Here is a 9698-nt window from a genome sequence, read left to right as displayed (position 1 = left end):
GACATGCAGTTCGTGGAAGCTTGCTTTCCTCTCTGTGTCCCATGGAAAAATACTGGCAGGTGACTTTTGCGCACCAATTTCGGCGCAGGACACCGGGCGGACACGTGGTAAATGTGGTCTGTTATGGTCAATCTTCCAATGATCTGCCCACAAATACGTCACAATGCTGCAGACACCTTGGGGAAACGACAGAAAGGGCAGGCTCGTTCCTCTTGCGTTCACAGCCATATAAGGAGATAATGAAAAACAGAGCCTCAAAAATCCTTGTCATTTCCTGGATGCCATCTCATCTTGGTTTTGCCTGAAGCTCACGCTTTAGGGCACGCACAGAGAAGATCTTTGTATTTCTGGACACGTCAGAGTGTTTTCTTTCGAACAGTAGCAATTATATGCATAGTCGAGCATCTTTTTGTGACAAAATATCTTGTTTAAAACGGGAACGTTTTTCATCCAAAAATGAAATTGCGCCCCCAGAGCATCAACAGGTTAATATTCACAGACCCACTCCAAAAGGCTTTTGGAGCCATCATCGACTCAGTGGGTTTTGTCCAACGTGTCTCCTGACCCACTCACTGCCACAGTCATAAGCTGGACCTAGTTTTGTCCCATGGAATAAATACTGTGGATCAAAATGTTTTTCCTCATAGTCCAGGATTATCAGACCACCATTTTATTATGTTTGCAATCGCAGCAAATAACCTGTTCAGACCCCAACCAAGGATCATCAAAAGCTGTGTATAAATTCTCGGACAACCCAAAGATTCCTAGATGCCCTTCCAGACTCCCTCCACCTACCCAAGGACATCAGAGTACAAGAATCAGTTAACCACCTAACTGTGGAACTTAATTTAACCTTGCGTAATACCCTAGCTGCAGTCACACCCCTAAAAACAAAGCATTTGTCATAAGAAACTAGCTCCCTGGTGTACAGAAAATACCTGAGCCCTGAAGCAAGCTTCCAGAAAATTGCAACGGAAATGGAGCTACGCCAAACTGGAAGTATTCAGATTAGCTTGGAAAGACAGTACCATGCAGTATCAAAGAGCCTTCACTGCTGCTCGATCAACTTATATTTCCAACTTAATTAAGGAGAATAAGAACAATCCAAAATGTATTTTTGATACGGTTGCAAAGCTAACTAAAAAGCAGCATTCCCCAAGAGGATGGCTTTCACTTCATGAGAAAGCAAAAAAACTCCCCCTTAAATATGCTTATTCCTCCAAAGCCCAGTTGTCCTGAGTCTGCACAACACTGCCAGGACCTAGGATCAAGGGAGACAAGTTTTTTTTAATACTATATCTCTTGACACGTTGATGAAAATAGTCATGGCCTCTCAACCTTCAACCTGCGTACTGGACACTATTCCAACTAAACTACTGAAAGAGCTGCTTCCTGTGCTTGGCCCTCCTATGTTGAATATAATAAACAGCTCCCTATCCCCCGGATGTGTACCAACTCACTAAAAGTGGCAGTAATAAAGCCAAACCTTGACACAGAAAATATATCAAATATACATTGGGGAGAACAAGTATTTGATACACTGCCGATTTTGCAGGTTTTCCTACTTACAATGCACATAGAGAATTTTTATCATAGGTACACTTCAACTGTGAGAGACAGAATCTAAAACTAAAATCCAGAAAATCACATTGTATGATTTTTAAGTAATTCTTTTGCATTTTATTGCATTTTAGTGAGACAAGGATTTCCCTTCCGGCCAAACCCTCCCTAACCCGGATGATGCTAGGCCAATTGTGCGTCGCCCCATGGATCTCCCTATGGCAGCTGGCTGCGACAGAGCATGGGCTCGAGCCCAGAATCTCTGGTGGCACAGCTAGCACTGTGATGCAGTGCCCTAGACCACTGCGCCACCCGGGAGGCCCCTACCTTAGTGCTGCTTTTGATACCATCGATCACCACGTTCTTTTGGAGGGAACCACGGACACGTTCTAGCCTGGTTTAGATCTTATCTGTTGGAAAGACATCAGTTTGTCTCTGTGGATGGTTTGTCCTCAAGGTTCCATTTTAGGACCTCTATTGTTTTCACTATATATATATATATATATATATATCTTGGTGATGTCATATGGAAACATAATGTTAATTTTCACTGCTATGTGGACGATACACAGCTGTACGTTTCGATGAAACTTGGTGAAGCCCCAAATTTTCCCTCCCTGGAAGCCTATGTTTCAGATATAAGGACGTGGATGGTGGCAATTTTTTTCTACTTTTAAACTCGAACAAAACAGATGCAGGTTCTAGGTCCCAAGAAACAAAGATCTTCTGTTGAATCTGACAATTAATCTTGATGGTTGTACAGGTGTCTACAATAAAACTGTGAAGGACCTTGGCATTACTCTGGACCCTGATCTCTCTCTTTTGACGAACATATCAAGACTGTTTCAAGGACAGCTTTCTGTCTGTGTAACATTGCAAAACTCTGAAACTTTCTGTCTTAAAATGATGCAGAAATATTAATCCATGCTTTTGTCACTTCCAGATTAGACTACTGTAATGCTCCACTTTCCGGCTACCCGGATAAATCACTAAATAAACTTCAGTTAGTGCTTAACACGCCTACTAGAGTCTTGATGAGAACCAAAAAATGTGATCATATTACTCCAGTGCTAGCCTCTCTACAATGGCTTCCTGTTAAAGCAAGGGCTGATAACAAGGTTTTACTGCTAACCTACAAAGCACTATATGGCTTGCTCCTATCTTTCTGATTTGGTCCTGCCGTACATACCTACATGTACGCTACGGTCACAAGACACAGGCCTCCTTATTGTCCCTAGAATGTCGAAGCAAACAGCTGGAGGCCGGGTTTTATCCTATAGAGCTCCATTTTTATGGAATGGTCTGCCTATCCATGTGAGATGCAGACTCGGTCTCGACTTTTAAGTCCTTACTGAAGACTCATCGCTTCAGTAGGTCCTATGATTGAGTGTAGTCTGGCCCAGGGGTGCGAAGGTGAACGGAAAGGCACTGGAGTGACGAACCACCCTTGCTGTCTCTGCCTGGACAGTTCCCCTCTCTCCACTGAGATTCTCTGCCTGTTATGGGTGGTCTTCCATGCTGTCCCTAAGAGGGGTGTGTCACTTGAGTCACTGACATGATCTTCCTGTCCGGGTTGTCGCCCCCCTCGGGTTCATGCCATGGGGGAGCTCTTTGTGGTCTATACTTGGCCTCGTCTCAGGCTAGTAAGTTGGGGGTTGAAGATGTCTCTCTAGTAGTGTGGGGGCTGTGCTTTGGCAAAGTGGGTGGACTGTATATGCTGCCTGGTTGGCCCTGTCTGGGGGTATAGGTGGACGAGGCCACAGGGTCTCCCGACCCCCTCCTGTCTCAGCCTCCAGTAAATATGCTGCTATAGTTTGTGTCGGGGGCCTAGGGTCAGTCTGTTATATCTGGAGTATTTCTCCTGTCTTATCCGATGTCCTGTGTGAATTTAAGTATGCGCCATCTAATTCTCTCTCTTTCTCTTCTCTCTCAGGACCAGAGCCCTTGGACCATGCCTCAGGACTACCTGGAAAATTGATTTATAAAGCCATTCTTATGTCTGTTGATGTCACAAAGTGCTGATGACTCCTTGCTGACCCCAGTCCACCTGGTCATGCTGCTGCTCCAGTTTCAACTGTTCTGCCTGCGACTATGGAACCCTGACCTGTTCACGGGATGTGTTACCTGGTCCCGACCTGCTGTTAATGTCTCGCTCTCGCTGTCTATGATCGGCTTTGAAAAGCCAACTGACATTTACTCTTGAGGTGCTGACCTGTTGCACCCTCTATAACCACTGTGATGATTATTATTTGACCCTGCTGGTGATCTATTAGCGTTTGAACATCTTGGCCATGTACTGTTATCTCCACACGACACTGCCAGGAGAAGACTGACCACCCCTCATAGGCTGGTTCCTCTCTAGGTTTCTTCCTAGGTTCTGGCCTTTCTAGGGAGTTTTTCTACATCTACATTTCTACATCTACATGCTTCTACATCTGTATTGCTTGCTGTTTGGGGTTTTAGGCTGGGTTTCTGTATAGCACTTTGTGACATTGGCTGATTTAAAAATGGCTGTATAAATAAAATTTGATTTCATTTGGTAGCTCCCTTTACGGCCATGTCCGGTACGTTTTTGCTGTATAAAACTGCAGAATTTCACAAATTGCTCTTACAAGGCAACAACCTCGGAAACAGGGAGAGAAAATGACTACCCTCATTCTCCTGGAAGAGTAAGTGTACATTTAGTTAATATTCACTATACTGAACTTTACCAGGTGAACAAAAAGTTAGAAATTAGAGTCTAAACAAACATAAATTCTGTTCACAGGGAGGCCACTTTAATTACTTGTGACCATCCTCCCTTTTGTCAATTATATTAATCTATTTTAGATTAAGATGGAATAAAGTGTCTCATGAGATTAAAACCACTAGATTTTTCCTGTGTCTGCGAGGAGTGCATGTTCGTGCCAAAGAACACATTGTTCCTACTCGATCACGTGTAATGTGCTTCATGACTTCCGATATCGAAGCCCCCAAATATGTTATCGCTGGTTGTACTTACCCATAGGATGCCTTGTGACTCTGCTCTACCAAATAGTTTACTAATGTGGTGATGTCTGGCATGAGTTTCTTCATCTATTTACACCAATAACAAATCCCTACATACTGTATCAACACAGAACCCTCATTCACACCCTTTAATTTAAATGCGGCGTGATACAAAGTTTGACTATTTGTAAACATAATTTGTGCTCTCACCCATATACTGCCAATTTTAATGTTACCTAATATTCACTGTCTTTGATTCTCACAAGGATTATCCAACCCCAATCAGTTCCACACCCATCGCCAATTATCTGGATATTGTTACTTGTCCCATGTTGAAAGACATGGGTAGTAGTCGTATCGCTTTCAATTCTGCCTGTGTCCCCACTAAAATATAATACTTTTCCTGTCATGAGCCAATATTGCCCCTAAAATCACTTTTCGAATGACCAATTATTTTATTTATACGTTATTTTACCAGGTAAGTTGACTGGGAACACATTCTCATTTGCAGCAACAACCTGGGGAATAGTTACAGGGGAGAGGAGTGGGATTAATGAGCCAATTGTACACTGGGGATTATTAGATGACCGTGATGGTTTGAGGGCCAGATTGGGAATTTAGTCAGGACACTGGGGTTAACACCCCTACTCTTACGATAAGTGCCATGGGATCTTTAATGACCTCAGAGAGTCAGGACACCCGTTTAACGTCCCATCCGAAAGACGGCACCCTACACCGGGCAGTGTCCCCAATCACTGCCCTGGGGCATTGGGATATTTTTTTAGACCAGAGGAAATAGTGCCTCCAACTGGCCCCCCAACACCACTTCCAGCAGCATCTGGTCTCTCATCCAGGAACTGACCAGGACCAACCCTGCTTAGCTTCAGAAGCAAGCCAGCAGCGGTATGCAGGGTGGTATGCTGCTGGCAAATGGCCCCAATGGCCCCACACACTACGATTTGGTATTTTTCCACTACCCTGCCATATCCATGTTGATAACAGGTTTCTAACCTGCCATCAAAGCAGACGAACACATTCTATCAATACTGTGATGGTGAGGAACAAGCAGAGGTTGAAGGAGACCAGCCGGAGCTTGCTGGGGAGTCTTGTTCTACACACAGATTGTGCATGCGGTGACGAACGCAGAGACGTCAGCAACCATGGTAGTCCTCCAAAAGCGTTGTCGCACAAAGGCCACTGTCCGGCGGGAGCCCGGGTGGCAGGCAAGATTGACTTCCGAACCAAAGAGCGGACAGCGCCAGGACCAAACATCCGGTTATTTGGGCCCCCCGGGGTTCGGCTGGGAATGCTGCTCTTCACGAACCTGCTTCCCTACTCCCCAGCTGAATGCCATCCCAGGCACAAGGTGGGAAGGATGGTTTGGGGTTTCGGAGGTGTAGCCGCGGGGATATAGCGGCGTGACAGCGCATCCGGCTTTCTTGGATTCCGGTCTTTATGAGAGGGAGAAGTTGAACTGGGTAAAAAGCAAGGCCCACCTAGCCTGGCTGGACTGGAGATGCTTGGCAGTGCAGGGATATTCCTGGTTCTTGTGGTCTGTCCACACAATGAACTGATGTTCCGCCCCCAGCCGCCAGTGCCTCTTCTCCTCCAACGCCATCTTCACCGCGAGAAGCTCACAGTTCCCCATATTGTAGTTCCTCTCCTGTGGCGTTGAGGTGATAGAAAAAGAAGGTGCAGGAATGTAACTTGAGGTCCAGGGCAGAACGCTGGAACAGGACAGCCCCTACTCTGACATCCGAAGCACCAGCCTCCATCACAAACTGGGGAAATGTGTCAAGATGAAGCCAGATGGAAGCTGTGGTGAAATGGTGTATGAGATCCCGGAACGCTTGGTCCGCAGCTGGGGACCACGTGAACGGAACCTTGGGAGAGGTGAGTGCAGACGGGGGAAGCCAGGGTGCTGTAACTCCAGATAAAGCGGCAATAAACGTTGCCGAATGCCAAGAAACGTTGCAGTTGCACTCTAGGCGTAGGCGGGTGCCAATCCACCACCACTCTCACCTTCCCGGGATCCATCTGTACAGTCCCTGCAGTGATGTAACCCAGGAAGGGGATGGTGGAGCGATTGAATTCACACTTCTCTGCTTCCACAAAAAGCTGGTTCTCCAGGAGGTGTTGGATATCCTGTTGTATATGGAGTATTTGTTCTCGGGAAGAGTGGGAGAAAACAAGGATGCTGTCAAGGTAGACGAAGACGAACTGGTTCAACATGTCGCGGAGAGCATCATTCATCAGAGCCTGGAACACAGCAAGGGCATTGGTAACATGGTAGCCTAGTGGTTAGAGAGTTGGACTAGTAACCGGAAGGTTGAAAGTTCAAACCCCCAAGCTGGCAAGGTACAAATATGTCATTCTGCCCCTGAACAGGCAGTTAACCCACTGTTCCTAGGCCGTCATTGAAAATAAGAATTGGTTCTTATCTGACTTGCCTAGTTAAATAAAGGTAAAATAAAATAAAAAAGGCCAAATGGAATGACCAGATACTTGCCGTGACCGCTGGCTGTGTTGAAGGCAGTCTTTCACTCGTCCCCTTCCCATAGCCGCAGCATGTGGTAGGCGTTCCGTTGGTCCAGCTTGGAGAACATGGTGCCCCCCTGGAGCGGCTCAAATGCCAAGGAGATGAGTGGTAGCAGTTCTTCACCGTGATGTCATTGAGGCCCCGGTAGTTGATACACGGGCACTGGGTTTTGTCCTTCTTCTCCATAAAGAAGAACCCTGCACCGGCAGAAGGACAGATGAACCCTGCAGCTAGGGAGTCCTCAATGTAGGTCTCCATAGCCTTGGTCTCCGGACCTGACAGAGTACAGTCGTCCTCAGGGTGGAGTGGTGCCTGGGAAAAGGTCGATCCCACAGTCATAGCCCCCAGGAAGATGTTCCGGGGAAGGGCTGCGCTGACTTCCGGCAATGAGTGTGGCAAAACGGGCTCCAGCCCAAGATGGCACCAGTCAATAAGGGGATTGTGTCGATGGAGCCAAGAGAATCCAAATACCACAGGATCCTGAGGAGACTTAATAAGCAGGAATTGGATTGTCTGTGGTTCCCTGACACACGTAGGGGTGGTAATGTGGGTGTCCTGGCCTATAGAGCGCCCGTCCAGCATTTTAACATCCATGGGAATGGACAGGGGCTGAGTGGGGATGCCCAGCTCGGATGCCAGGGTAGCGTCCAAAAGCTCTCATCGGCCCCAGAGTCGATGAGTACCTGGGGAGATTTCGACGGGTTCCCCCACAGCAAGATGGCATGAAAAGGGGTGCGAGTAAGGGGAGAGGAAAAGTTCTCCGTATGGCCCAGCAGAGTACTCGCTCCTACCGGTGAGCCTGGTCTTTTAGTAGACAGGTGGCCACAAAATGACCAGTGGTCCCGCAACACAGGCAACTCTTCGTGTGAAGCCTGTATAGCCATTCGGCTGGGGACAGCTCTCTAGCTCGTTGCATCGGCTAGGGAAGAGGTGAGTTGGCAGACTTCGGAGACTCTCGGGGGAACTTGGGTAGCCTTGGGTTCTCTCGGCAACTGAGCCTTAGGGGACTTCCAGGATGTCTCGGAGAGGAGGTGGAAGCCTTGGACGGCGAGTGAAATTGAACCCGCTCCTCTCCTTGCTTCGCTCCCGTAGTCGCCCATCGATCCGAATGGTCAAGGCGATAAGCGAGTCGAGATATGTCTGTAGTTCCCGGGCTGCAAGCTTGTCCTTTACTTCCTCCGATACTCTGTGCAGGAACATGTCGAACAGCCCTTCCGGGTTCCAGGCGCTATCAGTTGCCAACGTTCTGAAATCCACTGCATAGTCTGCCACACTGCGGGAGAGTTGATTGAGTAACTTCCAGACAATGGAGTATTGAAAATTTTCTTTACCTCTGCCACAAACTTCTACAGACTGAAGCATGCAGTCGACTATTGTACCCATACTTCCGTAGCCCAGGCGAGAGCCCTCCCGGACATCAGCGTGATGAGGTACGCTATCTTAGAGCGGTCCGAGGGGAAGGAGGAGGGCTGCAGCTCGATGATGAGGGAACACTGAGCGAGAAATGCCTGACAGGTGTCCGACTCTCCATCAACGTGTTCCGGGGGAGGAAACCGGGGTTCCCGGGAAATCGGGGTGGCCAGGGAGGTGGTGCTGCTAACAGCCAGGTTACTGAGGGGCTTGGAAGTTACAGTCGTGGTAGGCTGCCAAACAGACAAGCAGCGGAATTTCTCCAGCAATGTGTTCAACGCTCGGTCATGGCGTTCGGCCATGGTCTGGAGTCCTTCCATTAGACCACGAAGCAACTCCTTGTGCCTTCCAATGGTGGCTCCTTGGGAAGAGATGGCGTTGCGGAGCTGGTCCGAGTCTGCTGGGTCAGTCATGGCCAGTTCGTATTATGTCCTGAAACGTGAAGACCCAGATGCAGACAGTGTCGAAGTAACCAAAGTTTATTACTAGAACGGGGGCAGGCAAAACGACAGGTCAGGAGCAGGCAGAGGTCAGTAATCCAGGGGGTTTGACAAGGTACAGAACGGCAGGCAGGCTCAGGGTCAGGGCAGGCAGAAAGGTCAAATCCGGGAATACTAGAAAACAGGAATTAGAAAATGACTGCAGCAAGGGGAAAAACGCTGGTAGGCTTGATGAACAAAACTGGCAACAGACAAATGGAGAACACAGGCAAAAATACACTGGGGAAGATGGGCAACACCTGGCAGGGGGTGGAGACGAGCACAAAAACCGGTGAAACAGATTAGGTGACAGGCACTGATGTTGGGGGATTAGGCCTGGCTCACAGCCGACGTGCTAATTCATAACAATGGTGTTCGATGTGGTTGAGGTCAGGGCTCTGTGCAAGCCAGTCAAGTTCTTCCACATCGATCTCGACAAACCCTTTCTGTGTGGACCTCACTTTGTGCAAATGGGCATTGTCATGCTGAAACAGGAAAGAGCCTTCCCCAAACTGTTGCTACAAAGTTGGAAGCACAGAATCGTCTAGAATATCATTGTTTCTTTATCGTTAAGATTTCCCTTCACTGGAACTAAGGGGCCGAGCCCGAACCATGAAAAACAGCCCCAGACCATTCATCTTCCTCCACCAATATTTACAGTTGGCATTCAGGCAGGTAGGGTTCTCCTGACATGCGCTAAACTCACATTCGTCTGTTGGACT

The sequence above is a fragment of the Oncorhynchus masou genome, chromosome 19, assembly GCF_036934945.1.
Source record: "Oncorhynchus masou masou isolate Uvic2021 chromosome 19, UVic_Omas_1.1, whole genome shotgun sequence".
NCBI classification, from domain to species: Eukaryota; Metazoa; Chordata; class Actinopteri; order Salmoniformes; family Salmonidae; genus Oncorhynchus; species Oncorhynchus masou.
This window is presented reverse-complemented; position numbering follows the sequence as displayed.